The 24,450-nt window shown below is 46.5% G+C and overlaps 1 protein-coding gene across 2 annotated transcripts in view; it reads right to left on the bottom strand.

The window, feature by feature from the left end:
* Positions 1-24,450, bottom strand: part of dmgdh (dimethylglycine dehydrogenase) — a 181,276-nt gene that overhangs the window by 50,705 nt on the left and 106,121 nt on the right. The gene's annotated exons all lie outside the window — the stretch shown is intronic.

Below are 24,450 nucleotides of genomic sequence, written 5' to 3'. Positions count from 1 at the left end.
TTCCCTATGACTGATGTCAGGCTAACTGGTCCTGTTTTCTCTTCCCCTCCTTTATTGAAAAGCGGGGTTACATTTGCTACCTTCCAATCCATGGGAACCGTTCTAGAATTAGGGGAATTCTGGAAGATGAAAACCAATGCATTCACTATCTCTGTAGAGACCTTTTTTAAAAGCTTAGGATGTAGGCCATCAGATCCAGGGAATTTATCCCCTGTTCTTGTCCCCTGTTCAACAGGATTTCTCTCACTATCTCTCTTCCCTCTTTCCCAACTACAGTATCCTTCATTCTGTCACTGCTACACAACATGGTGGAGTGAAATTCAACTTCGGTGGGAGGGAAAAACCAGCCAGCAGATCAGCGGGTGTGAAGTCAATGGAAAGGAAAATCGAACAAGGTGTGTAACAGGTAAACGTTCCGCTAGTGCCCGTTTTGTGTCCCCACCAAAGTTGAATTTCACCCCTCGTACCTCTTTCTTCCCCCTCTCGAGAACATGTCCCACCCTTTCCCTCCCCTCCCCTCAGTTTGGCTGAAATAAAGTTGGGAGATCTTTGAGAGACAGACTTTTCCACATCCATATATTGTTTGTCATATCAGTGGAATATTTCAGGCCAGATTCCTGCATTTTAAGTGTTATTGGACTGAGCCCCACCATAGTCTCTCACCCCTCCCCCCCCTCCTCCCTCTAACTATGAAAACTGGTACTGGTAAGTCTGCAAAAAATCAGGTCTCTCTCTCTCTTCTCCTTTACTTCTGTTTCTTTCTCTTTCCTCCACTTCTGTTTTTCTCTCTCTGTCCGCCTCAGAAACCACAGTGCGTGCATCCCTGTCTTGGGATATAGCTAACTCATCTGTAAACATACAAATATAGAAATAATGAATTTATAACCTGAAAGATCAGTGTAAAAAATTCTGTTGAAACTTTGTTAAAAATTCATATTCAAAAACTATAGATACAAAAACAATGAACAAATAAGCCTGTAAAAATTCCACCTGAAATGATATTGCTTTTCATGTTATCTGAACCTAAGTTACGTGTAGGGAGAAAGGTTTCAATTTTTTACTTTCCCATTTCTCTTAAAGGTGTTGACTGCTTGATGGGAAACAGTTCCACAAGCACCAGGTTCCTTATGCAAGTGGACATTGTCATGTATACAAACTCTTTGTATTCACTATGTAACTATGTACAATGGACCACCTGAGGGCGCTGCTTTTGGAGGCCCAGGGGTTTCCAGCCCTGGTGGCAGGAGCATATAAAAGGCAGCCATGCCATGCTGCCTCTCAATTTGTAGTCATATTAAATGGACTGAAGTCACACAGCTCTTACTCACAGTACAAGGCCTCGTGGAGTTATTCGAGGATAATTGCAGACATAATAACTGGTGACGAGAATATGGACTTTCACCCGATTATGGCTATCTTTGAACATAATAAGAACATAAGAATTAGGAACAGGAATGGGCCATCTAGCCCCTCGAGCCTGCTCCGCCATTCAACAAGATCATGGCTGATCTGGCCTTGGACTCAGCTCCACTTTCCCGCCCTCTCCCCGTAACCCTTAATTTTATCTATCTATCTGTGACTTGAATACATTCAATGAGCTAGCCTCAACTGCTTCCTTGGGCAGAGAATTCCACAGATTCACAATCCTCTGGGAGAAGAAATTCCTTCTTAACTCGGTTTTAAATTGGCTCCCCCGTATTTTGAGGCTGTGCCCCCTAGTTCTAGTCTCCCCTACCAGTGGAAACAACCTCTCTGCCTCTATCTTGTCTATCCCTTTCATGATTTTAAATGTTTCTATAAGATCACCCCTCATCCTTCTGAACTCCAACGAGTAAAGACCCAGTCTACTCAATCTATCATCATAAGGTAACCCCCTCAGCTCTGGAATCAGCCTAGTGAATCGTCTCTGTACCCCCTCCAAAGCCAGTATATCCTTCCTTAAGTAAGGTGACCAAAACTGCATGCAGTACTCCAGGTGCGGCCTCACCAATACCCTGTACAGTTGCAGCAGGACCTCCCTGCTTTTGTACTCCATCCCTCTCGCAATGAAGGCCAACATTCCATTCACCTTCCTGATTACCTGCTGCACCTGCAAACTAACTTTTTGGGATTCATGCACAAGGACCCCCAGGTCCCTCTGCATCTCAGCATGTTGTAATTTCTCCCCATTCAAATAATATTCCCTTTTACTGTTTTTTTCCCCAAGGTGGATGACCTCACACTTTCCGACATTGTATTGCATCTGCCAAACCTTCGCCCATTCGCTTAACCTATCCAAATCTCTTTGCAGCCTCTCTGTGTCCTCTACACAACCCGCTTTCCCACTAATCTTAGTGTCATCTGCAAATTTTGTTACACTACACTCTGTCCCCTCTTCCAGGTCATCTATGTATATTGTAAACAGTTGTGGTCCCAGCACTGATCCTTGTGGCACACCACTAACCACCGATTTCCAACCCGAAAAGGACCCATTTATCCCGACTCTCTGCTTTCTGTTCGCCAGCCAATTCTCTATCCATGCTAATGCATTTCCTCTGACTCCGCGTACCTCTATCTTCTGCAGTAACCTTTTGTGTGGCACCTTATCGAATGCCTTTTGGAAATCTAAATACACCACATCCATCGGTACACCTCTATCCACCATGCTCGTTATATCCTCAAAGAATTCCAGTAAGTTAGTTAAACATGATTTCCCCTTCATGAATCCATGCTGCATCTGCTTGATTGCACTATTCCTATCTGGATGTCCCGCTATTTCTTCCTTAATGATAGTTTCAAGCATTTGGCACACTAAAAGACTTCGCAGAGGGTGTTGATTGGGATGCCTTCACAGAAAGGCTCGAGCAATATTTCTTGGCAAACGACCTGGCAGGGGAGATGGACACATTGGCGGAGAAGCGCAAGGCTATACTGCTGACCAGTTGCGGGCCAGAGGTCTACTGCCTCATCAGGGACTTTCTGGCACCCACGAAGGCCAAGGATAAGATATACGCTGAACTAATTCGTGATACCATAGATGACTTCCTACCAGAATCGGAGCTCACTGCCAAGTACTGTACCTAAAATAAAGCTGATTGCAGGCAGAACTGTTGAACTAATAAGAACTGTACAGAGCAGAGCCTACATGCCTGCTGCTACTAGGCCGACAAGGGGTATAAATGTGAAATCATTAACAATACTGGCGTTGCGGGGGTAGTCATGGGGCCCATCAATGTCGATTTAAAGACTATGCGTGCAAAAGCTACAGAACAAGGGGCCACCTCCAGTGAATGTGCAAACGTACTGCGGCTCACACGTGCCAGAGGAGTCGGCAGAAGAGTCCCGATCCAGTGTGGATCACAAAGGACAAGTTAGAGAGGCAACTCAGCCCGAGGGAGCAGTGTGCGGGGTGCACACCTTCGCCACAAAAAGTCCTCCCATGATGATAAAAGTCAAATTAAATGGCGTTCCTGTATCCATGGAGTGGACATGGGGGCATGTCAGTCAATTATGAGCCAGAAGGCATTTGAGAGGCTGTGGGGCAATAACAAAGCACAAAGACCCAAGCTGAGCCCGATTCAGAGAAAGCTGCGCACTTACACCAAGGAACTCTTACCAGTTATTGGCAGTGTGAACGTAAAAGTATCCTATGATGGAGAGGCACACGAGCTGTCACTGTGGGTTGTACCAGGTGATGGGCCAACACTGCTTGGCAGAAGCTGGATGGGGAAGATTTGGTGGAACTGGGAAGACATCAAAGTATTATCGTCAGTGGACCATGCTTCCTGTGCTCAAGTGCTGAGCAAGTTCCTATCTTTATTTGAACCAGGCATTGGCAACTTCACAGGCGTCAAAGTACAGATCCACTTGGTCCCCAAGGTACGACCCATTCATCACAAGGCTCGAACGGTCCCCTACATGATGAGGGAGAAAGTGGAGATCGAACTGGACAGACTTAAACGCGAGGGAATCATATTGCCAGTCGAGTTCAACGAGTGGGCCAGCCCGATTGTTCCGGTACTAAAGAGCGATGGCACGGTCAGAATCTGCGGCGACTACAAGGTAACGATCAAACCGAGTCTCGTTACAGGACCAGTACCCACTACCCAAAGCTGATGCCCCATTGCCAACCACACATGAGAGCCAGCAGCAACATCTTGCTTATGGCTTATGGCTTGGAGCACGCTCCCACCTCGGGACCGTTCGCTCCCGTATCTGTCCAAGCAGTGCTTCGGCCGTCACCACACCCACCCCAATGAAGCATCGCCTGAGGACCTCCTCGGCCAGGTGGCTTGGAGTCAGGAGGGGAAGGGGAAGGGATAGATTGGGGAGGAGAAGCAGGGTGGGGGGGAGGGGGGAAGGGTTGGTTTGTACAGAAATACTGATGATTTCAGACTAATGTTCGGTTTAAATGTTTTTATTTAACAAAACCTTGCAGCACATTGGCTCAGATAGCTGTACCATTACACGCTGGTGATTCCTTAACATCAAAGGGTATAATCACACTTAACTTCAATCAACGTAAACTTTTACTGTCACCAAGGTGATGCCCACCATTGATGTATGACCTGCACACCCAACAGTGTGTCAGCCTTGTAAATAACAGGCAAACCGATCATTGATGAGCTCCTGACGTAAGGCTCTTGCAGCTATCATGCCACCATGGACCCTTTCATGTGGTCTACAGGAGGGCAGGGGCATGGCTTCAGCATCAGCCTGATTGTCTGGGCCGATGTCAGCGTCTGCCTCCTCGTCCTCCTTTTCCTCTCTCTGGTGAGGTGGACCGTCAGACTCACCAGGCAATTCTTGTCTCCTCCAGATAGCCAAGTTGTGTAGCATGGAGCAGACCACCACAAATTGAGCTACATGCTCAGGGTGGTATTGGAGCTCGCCTCCTGAGTGGTCTAGGCAGCTAAAGCGCTGCTTCAGCACGCCAATGGTTTTCTCCATGATACTGCGAGTTGCTTTGTGGCTCTCGTTGTATCGCTTCTTGGCCTCGGTGTGGGTGTCACGCAGGGGGGTCATCAGCAGGGGGCGAGGCCATATCCTTTGTCACCAAGCATCCAACATTGACCTTGTGGCTCATTGTTAAACAAGTCAGATACAGTGCTCTCACATAGGATGTGCACATCATGGATGCTGCCCGGAAATTGAGCATTCACTGCCAGTATAATTTGTTGGTGGTCGACAACCAGTTGGACATTCAGGAAATGGAATCCCTTGCAGTTCCTGAAAACCTCAGCATCCTTAAAACCTCAGCATCCTTGGGGAAGTTTGCAATTCTGGAGAAACCTAGAGCCCTCTCACTCTATGCCTCCTGCGGGCGTACAGGGCTTCAGTGACCGGTCTAATGCAGCAATGTGTGGCATGCTGAGACAGTCCGCAAATGTCGCCAGCTGTGGCCTGAAAAGAACCCGAGGCATCAAACGACAGTGCCGCGGTGACTGTGACCTCGACGGACAATGCAGTACTGATGGTGCTGATAGGCTGCAGGTCTGTCCTTATCAGCATACCTCAGTGATAACCTCTTTGTGGAAGCGCAGTCTCCGAAGGCAGGTGGTGCCGGGCAAGTCAAGGTAAGAATGCTTCTACTTGCACTTGCGGGGTTGTAACGTCTGGTCCTCCTCATCTGTCACTTCGTACACTGGGCACATAATGCAGTGCAGAGTTCCTTCGGCGATGTCGAATCTGCTGCATGTATTTGGTCACCAAGAGAGGGTTAGAAAGGACAGGCCCCATTGCAGTAGCTCTCTGTTTTCCACCGACTGCACACAAACAAGGAATGTCCCGATGAGCACACCTCTTCAATTCCAATCGGTCAAAATGTTTTTAGAGATGTTCACATCAATTCCAATGACTTGCAGAGTACACCCGAACTCCCCCGAGGTTGAAGCGCAGCAGCCTTTTAAAAAATGCGACATGTGATCTACAACATGGCGTCCATAACGCTGTGATTCGTTCCATTTTTTGTGGGCGGTTTTTTGAGCGAGCGATATTGTGGGCGAAATGTGTGCGAGGTGGTGAAATTGACGATGGGCGATCTCCATGGCTGCTAGTTTGGGTAAATATGCTCTTTACGCCAAAAAACAGTCGCCGGGTGTTGATATTGAATCTCGGCGTTAATTCCTAGCGGAAAGTAACCCTAGGCGATATTATGGGCGTTGAATGGAGGGAGAGCGAGGCCCATAAAAGGGCGGCAGTTGGGAGAGCAGCTCAACAGAGGGAGAGCGAAGTCCATAAAAGGGCGGCAGTCGGGAGAGCAGGTTCAGGTTCAAAAGGCAAAAAAGTAGAAAGAAATCGAGTGTGACGTCACAGCCAAGAGGGTAAATGATTGGCTGGTTGATTGGTGAGTAGTTTTTCTTTTTTCTTTATCTTTTTCTTTTTTTATCAGTAAGAAATCCTTGGTGTTGTGACCAATTAGGTTAATTTAAGTGTTAAGTCATGGCAGGAGAGCCCAGACCCATGTCATGCTCCTCCTGTGGGAAATCAAGGATACTTCCAGTGTCCCTGACAACTACAGGTGCAGGAAAAATGTATCCAGCTGCAGCTCCTGACAGACTGCATTGCGGCACTGGAGCTGCGGATGGATTCACTCTGGAGCATCCGCGATGGTGAGGATGTCGTGAATAGCATGTTTAGTGAGTTGGTCACACCGCAGGTAAAGGTTACACAGCCAGATAGGGAATGGATGACCATCAGGAAGAGCAAGGGAAGGCAGGTAGTGCAGGGGTCCCCAGCGGTCACCTCCCTCCAAAATAGATACACCACTTTGGATACTGTTGGGGGAGATGACTCATCAGGGGAAGGCAGCAGCAGCCAATTCCATGGCACCAGGGGTGGCTCTGCTGCACAGGAGGGAAGGAAAAAGAGTGGGAGAGCTATAGTGATAGGAGATTCCATTGTAAGGGGAATAGACAGGCGTTTCGGCGGCCCCAAATGAGATTCCAGGATGGTATGTTGCCTCCCTGGTGCAAGGGTCAAGGATGTCTCAGAGCAGCTGCAGCGCAATCTGGAGGGGGAGGGTGAACAGCCAGCTGTCGTGGTATACATAGGTACCAACAATAAATAGGTAAAAAATGGGATGAGGTCCTACAAGCTGAATTTAGGGAGCTAGGAGTTAAATTAAAAAGTAGGACCTCAAAGGTAGTAATCTCAGGATTACTACCAGTGCCACTTGCTAGTCAGAGTAGGAATGGCTGGATAGCTAAGATGAATACGTGGCTTGAGGAGTGGTGCAAGGGGGAGGGATTCAAATTCCTGGGACATTGGAACCGGTTCTGGGGGAGGTGGAACCAGTACAAACCGGACGGTCTGCACCTGGGCAGGACCAGAACCGATGTCCTAGGGGGAGTGTTTTCTAGTGCTGTTGGGGAGGGTTTAAACTAATATGGCAGGGGGCTAGGGATCTGCAGGAAGGCAGAGGGAAGTAAAAAGGGGGCAGAAGCAAAAGGTAGCAAGGAGAAAAGCAAGAGTAGAGGGCAGAGAAATCAAGGGCAAAAATCAAAAAGGGCCACATTATAATATAATTCTAAAAGGACAAAGAATGTAAAAAAAACAAGCCTGAAGGCTCTGAGTCTCAATGCGAGGAGCATTCGTAATAAGGTGGATGAATTGACTGCGCAGATAGCTGTTAACGGATATGATGTAATTGGGATTACGGAGATATGGCTCCAGGGTAACCAAGGCTGGGAACACAACATCCAGGGGTGTTCAATATTCAGGAAGGACAGACAGGAAGGAAAAGGAGGTGGGGTAGCATTACTAGTTAAAGAACATAAGAATTAGGAACAGGAGTAGGCCATCTAGACCCGCGAGCCTGATTCGCCACTCAAAAAGATCACGGCTGATCTGGCCTTGGGCTCAGCTCCACTTACCCGCCCGCTCCCCATAACCCTTAATTCCCTTATTGGTTAAAAATCTATCTATCTGTGATTTGAATACATTCAATGAGCTATCCTCAACTGCTTCCCAGGGCAGAGAATTCCACAGATTCACAACCCTCTGGGAGAAGAAATTCCTTCTCAACTCGGTTTTAAATTGGCTCCCCCGTATTTTGAGGCTGTGCCCCCTAGTTCTAGTCTCCCTGACCACAACCTCTCTGTCTCTATCTTGTCTATCTTGTCTATCCCTTTCATGATTTTAAATGTTTCTATAAGATCACCCTTCATCCTTCTGAACTCCAACGAGTAAAGACCCAGTCTACTCAATCTATCATCATAAGGTAACCCCCTCCAAAGCTAGTATATCCTTCCTTAAGTAAGGTGACCAAAACTGCACGCAGTACTCCAGGTGCGGTCTCACCAATAGCCTGTACAGTTGCAGCAGGACCTCCCTGCTTTTGTACTCCATCCCTCCCGCAATGGAGGCCAACATTTCATTCGCCTTCCTGATTACCTGCTGCACCTGCAAACTAACTTCTTGGGATTCATGCACAAGGACCCAGCTCGCGACTTTCCGTCTTCAGACCCTGCAGAGATACCTTTACGTCGAGCCCCCTCCTAGGTGGTGTGCTCTGGCGAGGTATTTCTTCCGCCAGCAGCGCGACCTCAATTATGACACGCAGCTCCTGTTTGTGAACTTGGGGGGTGCCAGGACCGCCCTCCGGGAGCTGCCTGTCTTTTACAGGGAACTCATCAGGGTCTGGAACAAAGTCTCCACCAAGCGCAGCTCTCTGCCGGCTGGAGTGGCGGCCGTCCTGCAGGAACTGCTGCTCGGGAATCCGTACCTCCACGGCCGAGGTTTTATGTGGCGGTCGGAAGAGAGGGCTGTGGCTGGTGAGGTGACCAGGGTCAGGGACCTGCTCGATGGCGGAGGAGCGGGCTGGATGGTGCCAGACACGCTGGCGCGGCGCCTAAATTCTGCCAACGTCCGCCACGCGGCCGATGCCATCGAGTCGCTAAAAACAGCTCTGGGCCCTGACTCCGTTAGGTGCATCGAGGAGGCTCAAGCACGTGGGGAGATCCCGTCCGAACTGACCCCCGTCCGGACGGAATTCCTCATCGGCGCCAAACCCCGGAACCTCCCTCGGGGGCCGGCGCCTCACAACTTGAGCTGCCTCGGGGAAATCCCCTCCGTGCCTTTCAGTTCCGCGTGGAGGAGTTTCCTGTACGGGCTGCTCCTGCACACCCTCAACTTTGCCATCCTCGCCGGCCGTCCGGACACGCCATGGCGTACCATCTTGCCGTCCGGAGGAGGCGGGGGTCCCCGATGGAGGACACTCTACGCAGGGGTCCTCCCACTATTCATCGGGGACTTGGCCTGGAGGGTGGTGCACGGAGCAGTGCCGTGCAACAAATTTTTAAGCCGGTTCACGGACTCCCAGGCCGCCTGCAATTTCTGCGGTCTGGAAGAGTCCGTGTTCCATGTTTTTATGGAATGCACAAGGTTGCAGCCCCTGTTTTATTATTTGAAGGGGCTGCTCCTGAAATTCTGGCTGCACTTCAGTCCCACTCTCCTGATCTTTGGGCACCCTGTGCGGAGGGGAGCGGGTAGGTCCGAAGGCCTCCTCGTAGGACTGCTCCTGGGCACGGCCAAGGGTGCCATCAGCCGGTCCAGGCAGCGGGCGGTCGAGGGGGTCGTTCAACCTGACTGACTGCCTCTCTTCCGCTCTTACATCCGGTCCAGGGTGTCCTTGGAGATGGAGCACGCGGTGTCCACCGGTATGCTCGCGGCCTTCCGCGAGAGGTGGGCACCGGAGGGACTGGAGTGCATCATCACGCCCGGCAACCAAATTTTAATTTGATTTTACGTTTTAAAGTTTAATTTGTTTTAATTGCCGGTGCTTTTAGTGTCCCCCTCCCCTTTTATAGGGGGCACTGGAAAAAATTTGATTTTAGCGCCCCAAAAAAAAAAGGAAAAAAAAAAGGGGCCTTGAAAATGTCTGCTGTGTCACCCAGGCGGGTGGCACGGTTTAATGTTTATGTTTATTTTCAGGTAAACTCAAAAGAGTTTCATGCACAAGGACCCCCAGGTCCCTCTGCACCGCAGCATGTTGTAATTTCTCCCCATTCAAATAATATTCCCTTTTACTGTTTTTTTTCCAAGGTGGATGACCTTGCATTTTCCTACATTGTATTCCATCTGCCAAACCTTAGCCCATTCGCTTAACCTATCTAAATCTCTTTGCAGCCTCTCTGTGTCCTCTACACAACCCGCTTTCCCACTAATCTTTGTGTCATCTGCAAATTTTGTTACACTACACTCTGTCCCCTCTTCCAGGTCATCTATGTATATTGTAAACAGTTGTGGTCCCAGCACCGATCCCTGTGGCACACCACTAACTATCGATTTCCAACCCGAAAAGGACCCATTTATCCCGACTCTCTGCTTTCTGTTAGCCAGCCAATTCTCTATCCATGCTAATACATTTCCTCTGACTCTGCGTATCTTTATCTTCTGCAGTAACCTTTTGTGTGGCACCCTATCGAATGCCTTTTGGAAATCTAAATACGCCACATCCATCGGTACACCTCTATCCACCATGCTCGTTATATCCTCAAAGAATTCCAGTAAATTAGTTAAACATGATTTCCCCTTCATGAATCCATGTTGCGTCTGCTTGATTGCACTATTCCTATCTAGATGTCCCGCTATTTCTTCTTAATGATAGCTTCAAGCATTTATCCCCACTACAGATGTTAAACTAACCAGCCTATAGTCTGCCCCCTTTTTTAAACAGAGGCATTACATTAGCTGCTTTCCAATAGGATGGTACCTCCTCAGAGTCCAGAGAATTTTGGTAGATTATAACGAATGCAACTGCTATAACTTCCGCCATCTCTTTTAATACCCTGGGATGCATTTCATCAGGGCCAGGGGACTTGTCTACCTTGAGATCCATTAGCCTGTCCAGCACTACCCCCCTAGTGATAGTGATTGTCTCAAGGTCCTCCCTTCCCACATTCCCGTGACCAGCAATTTTTGGCATGGTTTTTGTGTCTTCCACTGTGAAGACCGAAGCAAAATAATTGTTTAAGGTCTCAGCCGTTTTCACATTTCCCATTATTAAATCCCCCTTCTCATCTTCTAAGGGACCAACATTTACTTTAGTCACTCTTTTCCGTTTTATATATCGGTAAAAGCTTTTACTATCTGTTTTTATGTTTTGCGCAAGTTTACTTTCGTAATCTATCTTTCCTTTCTTTATTGCTTTCTTAGTCATTCTTTGATGTCGTTTAAAATTTTCCCAATCTTCTAGTTTCCCACTAAGCTTGGCCACCTTATACGCATTGGTTTTTAATTTGATACTCTCCTTTATTTCCTTGGTTATCCACGGCTGATTATCCCTTCTCTTACCGCCCTTCTTTTTCACTGGAATATATTTTTGTTGAGCACTATGAAAGAGCTCCTTAAAAGTCCTCCACCGTTCCTCAATTGTGCCACCGTTTAGTCTGTGTTCCCAGTCTACTTTAGCCAACTCTGCCCTAATCCCACTGTAGTCCCCTTTGTTTAAGCATAGTACGCTCGTTTGAGACACTAATTCCTCACCCTCAATCTGTATTACAAATTCAACCATACTGTGATCACTCATTTCAAGAGGATCGTTTACTAGGAGATCGTTTATTATTCCTGTCTCATTACACAGGACCAGATCTAAGATAGCTTGCTCCCTTGTAGATTCTGTAACATACTGTTCTAAGAAACAATCCCGTATGCATTCTATGAATTCCTCCTCAAGGCAAAGAGGAGATTAACGCAATAGTAAGGAAGGACATTAGCGTGGATGATGTGGAATCTATATGGGTAGAGCTGCGAAATACCAAAGGACAGAAAAAGTTAGTGGGAGTTGTGTACAGACCACCAGTAGGGAGGTTGGGGATGTCATCAAACAGGAAATTAGGGATGCGCGCAATAAAGGTACAGCAGTTATCATGGGTGACTTTAATCTACATATTGATTAGGCTAACCAAACTGGTAGCAATACGGTGGACGAGGATTTCCTAGAGTGTGTAAGGGATGGTTTTCTAGACCAATATGTCGAGGAACCAACTAGAGAGCAGGCCATCCTAGACTGGGTCTTGTGTAACGAGAGAAAATTAATTAGCAATCTGGTCGTGCGGGGCCCTTTGGGGAAGAGTGACCATAATGTGGTAGAATTCTTCATTAAGATGGAGAATGACACAGTTAATTCAGAGACTAGGGTCCTGAACTTAAAGAAACTTCGATGGTATGAGACGTGAATTGGCTAGGATAGACTGGTGAATGATACTTACAGGGTTTACGGTGGATAGGCAAAGGCAGACATTTACAGATCTCATGGATGAACTACAACAATTGTACATTCCTGTGTGACGTAAGAATAAAAAAGGGAAGGTGGCTCAACCGTGGCTAAGAAAGGAAATTAGGGAAAGTGTTAAATCCAAGGAAGGGGCATATAAATTGACCAAAAAAAGCAGCAAACCTGAGGACTGGGAGAAATTTAGAATTCAGCAGAGGAGTACTATGGGTTTAATTAGGAGGGGGAAAATAGAGTATGAGAGGAAACTTGCAGGGAACATAAAAACTGACTGCAAAAGCTTCTATAGATATGTGAAGAGAATAAGATTAGTGAAGACTAATGTAGATCCCTTGCAGTCAGAATCAGGTGAATTCATAATGGGGAACAAGGAAATGGCAGACCAATTGAACAAATACTTTGGTTCTGTCTTCACTAAGGAAGATACGAATAACCTCCCGAAAATACTAGGGGACCGAGGGTCCAGCGAGAAGGGGGAACTGAGGGAAATCCTTATTAGTCAGGAAATGGTGTTAGGAAAATTGAAGGGACTGAAGGCTGATAAATCCCCAGGGCCTGATAGTCTGCATCCCAAAGTACTTAAGGAAGTGGCCCTAGAAATAGTAGATGCATTGGTGATCATTTTCCAACATTCCATGGACTCTGGTTCAGTTCCTATGGATTGGAGGGTAGCTAATGTAACCCCACTTTTTAACAAAGGAGGGAGAGAGAAAACAGGCAATTATAGACGGTTATCCTGACATCGGTGGTGGGGAAAATGCTGGAATCACTTATTAAAGATGTAAGAGCAGCGCATTTGGAAGGCAGTGATAGGATCGGTCCAAGTCAGCATGGATTTATGAAAGGGAAATCATGCGGATGTAGCTAGTCGAGTGGACAAGGGAGAACCAGTGGATGTGGTGTATTTGGACTTTCAAAAGGCTTTTGACAAGGTCCCACACAAAAGATTAGTGTGCAAAATTAAGGCACATTGTATTGGGGGTAATGTATTGACGTGGATAGAGAACTGGTTGGCAGACAGGAAGCAAAGAATGGGAATAAACGGGTCCTTTTCAGAATGGCAGGCAGTGACTAGTGGGGTGCTGCAGGGTTCAGTGCTGGGACCCCAGCTATTTACAATATATATTAATGATTTAGACGAAGGAATTGAATGTAATATCTCCAAGTTTGCAGATCACACTAAGCTGGGTGGCAGTGCGAGCTGCGAGGAGGACGCTAAGAGGCTGCGGCGCGACTTGGACAGGTTAGGTGAGTGGGAAAATACATGGCAGATGCAGCATAATGTGGATAAATGTGAGGTTATCCACTTTGCTGGCAAAAACAGGAAGGCAGAATATTATCTGAATGGTGACAGATTAGGAAAAGGGGAGGTGCAACGAGACCTGGGTGTCATGGTACAACAGTCATTGAAGGTAGGCATGCAGGTACAGTAAAGAAAGCAAATGGCAGGCTGGCCTTCATAGCGAGAGATTTGAGAATAGGAGCAGGGAGGTCTTAGTGCAGCTGTACAGGGCCTTGGTGAGACCACACCTTGAATATTGCATGCAGTTTTGGTCTCCTAATCTGAGGAAGGACATGCTTGTTATTGAGGGAGTGCAGCGAAGGTTCACCAGACTGACTCCCGGGATGGCAGGACTGACATATGAGGAAAGACTGGATCGGCTAGGTTTATATTCACTGGAATTTAGAAGAATGAGAGGAGATCTCATAGAAACTTATAAAATTCTGACGGGACTGGACAGGTTAGATGCAGGAAGAATGTTCCCGATGTTGGGAAGTCCAGAACCAGGGGCCATCGTCTAAAGATAAGGGGTAAGCCATGTAGGACCGAGATGAGGAGAAACTTTTTCACTCAGAGAATTGTGAACCTGTGGAATTCTCTGCCACAGAAAGTTGTTGAGTGCAGTTCGTTGGATATATTCAAAAGGGAGTTAGATGTGGCCCTTACGGCTAAAGGGATCAGGGGGTATGGGGAGAAGGCAGGGATAGGGTACTGAGATTGCATGATCAGCCATGATCATATTGAATAGCGGTGCAGGCTCGAGGGGCCAAATGGCCTGCTCCTGCACTTATTTTCTATGTTTCTATGAATTCGCCCATCCTACTGATTCCGCCCCAAAAAGTAATATTTTTTCTTGGCGTTAAGCACATGGGGAAAGTAACGCTCGGCGGTAAGTTTGTGAAAAATGTCCGCCAGTTTCCATTTTGTGCCAAAATGTGTGATATATGGGCCTTATATGTCATTTCAGCGGTTAAATGGGTGTTCAGTGGCCGTTAAGCAGGCAAAAAAAGTGGAGATTCTAGCCCCTAAGTCATCAATGTATATCAAGAAGAGCAGTGGTCTTAGAACCGACTCCTGCGGAGCACCACAGTGTACCTTCCTCCAGTCCGAAAAACAACCGTTTCCTGTCACTTAGCTAATTTCATATCCATGCTGTCACTGTTCCTTTTACACAAGAACGCAAGAAACAGGAGCAGGGCAGGCCATTTGACCCCTCGAGCCTGCTCCGCCATTCAATAAGATCATGGCTGATCTGATCATGGATTCAGTTCCATTTCCCTGCCCGCTCCTCATAATCCTTTATTCCCTTATCACTCAAAAATCTGTCTATCTCCGCCTTAAATATATTCAAAGATCCAGCTTCCACAGCTCTCTGGGGCAGAGAATTCCACAGACTTTAACTCTTAGATAATAATTACTCTGATTGAGTTTTAAATGGGTGGTCCCTTATTCTGAGACTATGCCCCCTAGTCTTAGTTTCCCCTATGAGTGGAAATATATTCTCTGCATCCAACTTACCCCCTCATCTCTGGAATCAACCTAATGAAGTTTCTCTGAACAGCCTCCAATGCAAGTACATCCTTCCTTAAATATGGAGACCAAAACTGCATGCAGTATGCCAGGTGTGGCCTCAACAATACCCTGTACAGTTGTAGCAGGACTTCTCTGCTTTTATACTCCATCCCCCTTGCAATAAAGGCCAACGTTTCATTTGCCTTCCTGATTATTGCTGTACCTGCAAATTAACTTTTTGTGTTTCATGCACAAGGACCCTCAGGTCCCTCTTGCACTATGTAATTTTTCTCCATTTAAATTAAAATTTGCTTTTCTATTTTTTCTGCCAAAGTGGATAACCTAACGTTTTCCTACATTATACGCCATCTGCCAAATGTTTGCCCACTCACTTAACCTGTCTATATCTCTTTGCAGATTTTTTGTGTCCTCCTCACAATTTGCTTTCCCACCCATCATCAGCAAACTTGGCTACATTACACTCGGTCCCTTCATCCAAGTCATTAATATAGACTGTAAATAGTTGAGGACCCAGCACCGATCCTTGTGGTACCCCATTTGTTAACGTTTGCCAATCGGAAAATGACCCGTTTATCCTGATGCTCTGTTTTCTGTTAGTTAGCCAATCCTCAATCCATGCTAATATATTATCCCCAACCCCGTGAACTTTTATCTTGTGCAATAACTTTTTATGTGGCATCTTATCGAATGTCTTCTGGAAATCCAAATACACCACATCCACTGGTTCCCCCTTATCCACCCTCGTTACATCCTCCAAGAACTCCAGCAAATTTGTCAAACATAATTTCCCTTTTATAAAGCCATGCTGACTCTGCTTGATTGAATTATGCTTTTCCAAATGTTCTACTACTGCTTCCTTAATAATGGGATGTTACATTTGTGGTTTGCCAATCCACTGTATTATGTGGCACTTTATCAAATGCCTTTTGGAAATCATGTACACTGCATCATCTGCATTACCCTCATCAACCCACTGTTACCTCATCACAAAACTCGATCAAGTTAGTTAAACATGATTTGCCGTGAATAACTCCGTGCTGGATTTCCTTAATTAAGCCACACTTGTCCAAGTGACTGTTAGTTTAGTCCCTGATTATCATTTATAAAAGCTTCCCCACTACTGAGGTTAAACTGACTGGCCTGTAGTTGCTGCATTTATCCTTACACCCTTTTCTGAACAAGGGTGTAACATTTGTAATCCTCTAGTCATAGAATCATGGGGCTAGAACCTCCAATTTTTGTGCTTATCGCCCAAAAATGGGCGTTATTTCCGGCGTGGGCGGTAAAAAAGGGTTTGCAGATCGCCGGCTTCTCGCCCATTCTCAAAACACCTAGTTTATATTTTTGAAAATGGGCATTACCACGAGCGATATCACATGAGCGATAGCGTTACATTTTTTTGACCTTCTGCCATCCTTAGCAACGGCATGGCAACACTCGATTCCCGCGATTCTGGAGGTCGAGGGTCACCATGACATGCGCAGAAGAGGAGACAGAGCGAGAGGGAACACAGAGGGACTGAAGATGTGGCTGGGTGTGGTGTGGCTGCTTTGGGAGGAAGGAGGGTGACTTTCGAGCTTCACAGCATGTAGGCAAACAAAAATGAGCTGTTACCAGCCACATTTGCCCTATAATGGAGAGAGAGGAGGAGGCATCTCAGCACGCTGTGGAGACTGACGCTGGAGAGGACAGTGAGGTGGGAGAGGAACACATTGGAGACGGCAAAAGAGCCAGAAGGTTCTCGGACGAGGCAAATGCCTCCCTCCTGCAGGAGGTCGAGTTCCGTTGGGGTGATTTGACACAGGGAGGGCGTGGGAAGCCCACCTCAAAGGCCTACCAGAGGATATGGACCGAGATAGCAGAGGTGGTCTCGTCGGCGACCAACGAGGTGCGTGAGGGCAACCAATGCCGCAAACGATGGAACGACCTTGTGGGATCCGCAAGAGTAAGTATTACATTTATTTACATATACTTATGTATTTATATAATTTGATTTGTAACAGTCATGAGTGACTATCAGCAGATGTGAGGTCTTGCACTTTTACCGGGAATGTTTTACTCAAAACCTGCGATCACAGTGTACGTCTTTAGGTAAAGAATGATAATGATCATGATTACATCTGTCGGTTATGTGTTGTATCAGTCTCTGTGACAGTATCTAGCAATGATATCACGCAATGATCTCATGCCATGACGTCCTGTCACCTTTTACAGAAGAAGCTATCGACGATGAGGTCCGTGCAGAGACGAACAGGTGGGGGGCCGCCAGTCCCCAGCGGCATCACAGAGATGAAGGAGCGAGTGCTTGCACTCATGGGGAAGCACCCCTGGACAGCCACGGATGCATCTGCAAACCCTGAAGTGATGCCACGTGAGTAAACCTTACACCATTGCATGATGTAAATCAATAGATGTCATACCAACTCATATCCGACCAATCATATATGATAGATGATTTCTAAATGTGTCATAGTAATAATGTTGGCCTGTTGAAAATCATTGCAATGCACAATGTGTTGATGGTCATGAAATGTGATGTCTGCGATGATTTTGAGAGCGGTGGTGCTTTTGTCGTGCATATGCTGTGTGTAGTGCTGGACTCACCTTGTCACCCTAGCACCCCCTTCTCCTCTAATAACCTAATTTGTGTCTTGCAGCTCAGCCAGCAGTGCGGCCCCAGGCAAGGCCATAGAGGCCAGAAGGTGGGGGCGTGGGGCAGGAGTCGGCGGACGATCCTACTACATCTGGTGCTGAGGAGCTCCGATCGTCGCCCGTCAATCCGCTGGGTCTGTTCTCGACGGATGAGAGCGCAGACTTCGAAGAACCTGCATCGCCACGTTCCAGAAGCCATTCCACCCCAAGGTCATCTAGTGGTCCTCCAGTCATTCCCACCTCCACTCTGGAGGTACCGGCCCCAAGCACCCCTCCACAGGGCACCCAATTTGTCCCCAGGATGGCGCCAACCCCGCGGAGGCCTCATGGATGTGGCAGGTCTGTTCCACGACAGCGGAGAGGTGGTTCAGTTGTTCAGGAGGACTGTAGACATTGGTGACCAGCTCATCGAAGCATTGGGGGGCATATCCCGACAGGTGGCCTCCATGACCGAGTACATTTCGCACATGGCGGAGGCCCTGGATGCGATAGCCAGGAACACTGCCGCCACAGGCCTCCCAGTGGTCCCCGAGCGCGGCACTCCACCCCTAGGTTCCGCACCACCACTGCGAACAATAGATGAGAGCAAGGACCAAGAGCCTGCTTCTGCATCAGAGAATGTTGCCCCCTCTGCACCCCCCCGCTCCCGTACCCATGCAACCACCGCATCTGCCTTCATCCCCCCCCCCCACAATGAGGCACTGCCTGAGAAGCTCCTCGGCCAGGTGCCATGGAGCGAGGAGGTGAAGGGGTAGAGGTGGGGAGAAAATGGAGAGGGGAAAGGAAAGTGAGGTGCACGTGCGCAGGTGATGGCTGTGTTATATCTCCATCTGGGTGTATGCAATTTGTTCAATGTATGGGGGCTGGGGACCATGTTCCTGCTTTGCCTTTGTATTCTGTGTTGGTGGACATGTTGAACACGTGATTTATGTCAATGGTGGAAAAAGTGGGGTGTGGGCGGGTGTTATTGGCTGTGATACTTATGATTTCAGACCAATGTTGGTATTAAACTTTTGTTGTTGAACATAACCTTGTTGGCGTTTTGTCTCAGATAGCTGGTGATTCCTTACCATGAAAGGGTTAAATACAACTTAACATCAATCAAAATAAACTTTAACTGGCACCAAGGTGATGACCATTGATGTCTGAGCTGCACACACACAGCAGTGTGTCAGCACTCTTTCAGGCAAATCTTTCCGATATCAGCTCCTCACGTAAGAGTGGAATTTAACAAATGCCAGCCACATCGCTGACGTTCGTTCCAGTTAGTTCTACCTTTTGTGGCCGTTTTTTTGAGTGAGCGATATCGTGGGCGATATGTGTGCGAGGTGGTGAAATTGACAATGGCCGATCATCCATGGCCGCTAGTTTGGGTAAATATGCTGTTTATGACAAAAAACAGTGGGCGGGTGTTCATATTGAATCTCAGTGTTAATTCCGTGTGGAAAGTAACGCTGGGCGATATTATGGGCGTTGATTTCGCCCATTCTGCTGATTCCGCCCCAAAAAAGTGGGCCGGCGGTAATATTTTTTTCCCTGCGTTAAGCACATTGGGAAAATAACGCTCAGCGATAAGTCTCCTAAAAAAGCCCGTCAGTTTCCATTTTGTGCCAAAATGAGCGATATATGGGTGTTATACATCATTTCAGTGGTCAAATGGGCATTAAGTGGGCGTTAAGCATGCAAAAAAAGTGGAGATTCTAGCCCATAGAATCATAGATATTTACCGCACGGAAGGAGGCCATTTCAGCCCATCGTGTCCGTGCCGGCCGACCAAGAGCTATCCAGCCTAATCCCACTTTCCAGCTCTTGGTTCGTAGCCCTGTAGTTTACGGCACCTCAAGTGCACATCCAAGTATTTTTTAAATGTGGTGAGGGTTTCTGCCTCTCCCACCTTTTCAGGCAGTGAGTTCCAGACCCCCACCACCCTCTGGGTGAAGAACTTTTCCCTCATATCTCCTCTAAACCTCCCTCCATTTACTTTAAATTTATGTTGGAAACAGATCCTTCCTATCCATTCTATCCAGGCCCCTCATAATTTTATACACCTCCATCAGGTCTCCCCCTCAGCCTCCTCTGTTCCAAAGAAAACAGACCCAGCATCTCCAAACTTTCCTCGTAGCCAAAATTCTCCAGTCCAGGCAACATTCTTGTAAATCTCCTCTGTACCCTTTCCGGTGTAATCACATCTTTCCTGTAAGTGGTGACCAGAACTGCACACAGTATTCCAGCTGCGGCCTAACCAGTGTTTTATACAGTTCAAGCATAATCTCCTTGCTCTTGTATTCCATGCCTCAACTAATAAAGGCAAGTATTCGCTTCTTAACCACCTTATCTATCTGGCCTGCTACTTTCAGGGATCTGTGGACCTTCACTCCAAGGTTTCTTTGTTCATCTACACTTTTCAGTGTCGTACCATTTAATGTGTTGCCTTGTTAGACCTCCTCAAATGTATTTCCTCACACTTATCTGGATTGAATTCCATTTACCACTGTCCTACCCACCTGACCAGTACATTGATATCTTCCTGCAGTCCGCAGCTTTCTTCTTCATCGTCAACCACACGGCCTATTTTCGTGTCATCTGCAGCCTTCTTAATCATTCCCCCACATTCAAGTTCAAGTCATTGATATATACCACAAAAAGCAAGGGACCCAGCACTGAACCCTGCGGAACCCCACTGGATACAACCTTCCAGTTACAAAAACACCCATCAATCATTACCCTTTGCTTCCTGCCTCTGAGCCAATTTTGGATTCAACTTGCCACTTTGCCCGAGATTCCACGGCCTTTTACTTTTGTGAGCAGTCTGCCATGTGGGACCTTACACACTGCCCTCATCGACCCTCCAGTCCTCTGGCACCAGCCCCGTATCCAACAGGGATTGGAAGATTATGGCCAGTATTTCCGCAATTTCCACCTTTACTTCCCTCGGCATCCTCCGATGCATCCCAACCGCTTCTGGTGACTTTGTTACTTTAAGTACAGCCAGCCTGTCTAGTACCCCCTCCCTATCAATTTGTATCCCATCCAGTATCTCAACTACCTCCTCTTTCACTATGACTTTGGCAGCATCTTCTTCCTTGGTTAAAGACAGATGCAAAGTACTCATTTAGTACCTCAGCCATGCCCTTTGCCTCCATGCGTTGGTCTCCGTAAACACATTGAATAAACTGGTTGAGCGAATGGAGAGCCTATTGGTTGGTGTTTAATTACATATAATAGATTAAAGTGTAGGACGGTTGATAAACAGTGGTGTACTTTTAAGGAGATATTTTACAACTCTCAAGAAAAATGTATTCCAGTGAGGAGGAAAGGGTGTAAGAGAAAAGATAGCCATCCGTGGCTAACTGAAGAAATAAAAGACAGTATCCCATTAAAAACAGGGGCATACAAAGTGGCCAAAACTAGTGGGAGGACAGAAGATTGGGAAGCTTTTCAAAGCCAGCAAAGAACGACTAAAAAAAGATTAAGAAAGGGAAGATAGACTATGAAAGTAAACTAGCACAAAATATAAAAACAGATAGCAAGAGTTTCTATAAGTATTTAAAAAGAAAAAGGGTGGCTAAAGTAAATGCTGGTCCCTTAGAGGACGAGACCGGGGAATTAGTAATGGGGAACATGGAGATAGCAGAAACTCTGAACGAATATTTTGTATCAGTCTTTACGGTAGAGGACATTAACGATATTCCAACAGTGGATAGTCAAGGGGCTATAGGGGGGGGGAAACTTAACACAATCACAATCACTAAGGAGGTGGTACTCTGTGAGATAATGGGACTAAAGACAGATAAATCCCCTGGACCTGATGACTTGCATCCTAGGGTCTTAAGAGAAGTAGTGGTAGGGATTGTGGATGCATTGGTTGTAATTTACCAAAATTCCCTGAATTCTGGGGAGGTCCCAGCAGATTGGAAAACTGCAAATGTAACGCCACTATTTAAAAAAGGAGGCAGACAAAAAGCAGGAAACTATAGACTAGTTAGCCTAACATCTGTGGTTGGGAAAATATTGGAGTCCATTATTAAAGAAGCAGTAGCAGGAAATTTGGAAAAGCAAAATTCAGCCAGGCAGAGTCAGCATGGATTTATGAAAGAGAAGTCATGTTTGACAAATTTGCTGCAATTCTTTGAGGATGAAACAAACAGGGTGGATAAAGGGGAACCAGTGGATGTGGTGTATTTGGACTTCCAGAAGGCATTTGACAAGGTGCCACATAAAAGGTTACTGCACAAGATAAAAGTTCACGGGGTTGGGGGTAATACATTAGCATGGATAGAGGATTGGCTAACTAACAGAAAACAGAGAGTCGGGATAAATGGTTCATTCTCTGGTTGGCAATCAGTAACTAGTGGGGTACCGCAGGGATCAGTGCTGGGACCCCAACTATTTACAATCTACATTAACAACTTGGAAGAAGGGACTGGCGGGAACATTACTTGGTCCTCTCCCTAGTTATAGGTGTTGCCTTGGACAGCAGAAAGAGAGACTGAGAGTTTGTGAGTGGCTATGGAGATGTGTAAGACAAGTGTTTAGAGGTGGAGAAGGAATAAGATGGAATGTAGATGGGGAGGTGATGAACGTAAAGCCAAATGTATGTAATGTGAAGTGAGGAAGCAGTGGTGGGAGGATTGGTGGCTGTGCAAGTGGTAGCATGTGAGAAGACAATGGTCTAAGTGCGTGAAAAGAGGCAAGGAAAAGGTGAGTGTGCCCTGCTGATTGTATGTTGAAGGATGAAGGGACCGAGTGTAACATAGCCAAGTTTGCTGACAATACAAAGATGGGAGGAAAAGCAGTGTGTGAGAGGACACAAATAATCTGCAAAAGGACATAGACAGGCTAAGTGAGTGGGCAAAAATTTGGCAGATGGGAGTATAATGTTGGAAAGTGTGAGGTCATGCACTTTGGCAGAAAAAAATCAAAGAGCAAGTTATTATTTAAATGGAGAAAGATTGCAAAGTGCTGCAGTACAGCGGGACCTGGGGGTACTTGTGCATGAAACACAAAAGGATAGTATGCAGGTACAGCCAGTGATCAGGAAGGCCAATGGAATCTTGGCCTTTATTGCAAAGGGGATGGAGTATAAAAGCAGGGATGTCTTGCTACAGCTATACAGGGTACTGGTGAGGCCACACCTGGAATACTGCGTGCAGTTTTGGTTTCCATATTTACGAAAGGATATACTTGCTTTGGAGGCAGTTCAGGGAAGATTCACTAGGTTGATTCCAGGGATGAGGGGATTGAATTATGAGGAAAGGTTGAGTAGGTTGGGCCTCTACTCATTGAAATTCAGAAGAATGAGAGGTAATCTTATCAAAACGTATAAGGTTATGAGGGGGCTTGACAAGGTGGATGCAGAGAGGATGTTTCCATTGATAGGGGAGACTAGAATTAGAGAGCATGATCTTAGAATAAGGGGCTGCCCATTTAAAACTGAGATGAGGGGAAATTTCTTCTCTCAGAGGGTTGTAAATCTGTGGAATTCGCTGCTTCAGAGAGCTGTGGAAGCTGGGACATTGAATAAAAGACAAAAATAGACAGTTTCTTAAACGATAAGGGGATAAGGGGTTATGGGGAGCGGGCAGGGAAGTGGAGCTGAGTCCATAATCGGATCAGCCATGATCTTATTGAATGGTGGAGCAGGCTCGAGTGGCCGTATGGCCTACTCCTGTTCTTATTTCTTATGTCCTTATGTTATATTTTGAAGAAACTTACTAGAATTGGAGGAGTCGGTTGATTGGGTTATCACCTCCCTAATAATGAAGAACTGATTGTGTTTTGCGATAACCAAAGCTCCAGCTGATGCTCTAGCTACCCTCTTGTGGGCCTTAAGCTTTTGAACACACTTCCGTTTCCATGACTCAGGTCTCAGTGTAACCCTCTGAGGACCGAATGCTATTTGCAAGTTTCATATGCACTCTTTTGGTCACATTGTGGGCAGGATTATTCTCTGCACTTAAACCGTTTTACTGCTGGTACTGGGGCAGGTAAGTGATTCATTATCCCAGAACCCTGCCCATTCATATGGATATAGTTTCTGCCAGAAATGATGAAGGACAGGAGAAGCACCAACTCAAATGCGAGCAGGTGCATTCAAAGGATGTGATAATGATGGAGTGACATCATAAGTAGCGTTTACGATCATTAGTGTCCTAGCAACACTGCAGCAGCAGCATCTCCGACCTTCCACCCAGTGACGAGCTCCCAGGCACACTTCCAGGATCCCCCTTAAATAAGTTAAATAAAGCTTAGCTGACCCCGTCACATTCAGCAGGGTCAGTGCTAGGTCACTCAAGTGGATGGCAGTCATGCCCTATCATACTTTCAGCAGCATTGCTGTCAGATAGGAATATCCCACCCAATTGCTCCGGAAATTACTGTACATTTTTCTCCCTATGTAGATAATAGAATTCCAGAAATGAATAGCGCCTTTCAGCTCACTGTAGTCTCAAAAATAAATGAATACATGTTTATATTTTAAGTTCATTTATTGCTGAAATTCTCCTTCAGTTTCCGGAGTATGCGTTTGCTTTTAGGACCATAGTAATGTTTCTGCTCCACATCTAAAAATGAATGCTCTAAGCAGAATTGTGCACATGGCCTATAAACACAGTTATTATTATATTCCAATTGTTGGGAGTATGATTTTGAAAACCTTCATATCTCAACAGTAATATACGGTATTGAGATGTTCCAACTGGGCTGAGCACTTGTCAGTTTATATCAGGTTCGTCGAGCACATTTCTCCCCCGTGTGAATAGTACACATG

Source organism: Pristiophorus japonicus, chromosome 1, assembly GCF_044704955.1.
Source record: "Pristiophorus japonicus isolate sPriJap1 chromosome 1, sPriJap1.hap1, whole genome shotgun sequence".
NCBI lineage: Eukaryota > Metazoa > Chordata > Chondrichthyes > Pristiophoridae > Pristiophorus > Pristiophorus japonicus.
This window is presented reverse-complemented; position numbering and strand designations above follow the sequence as displayed.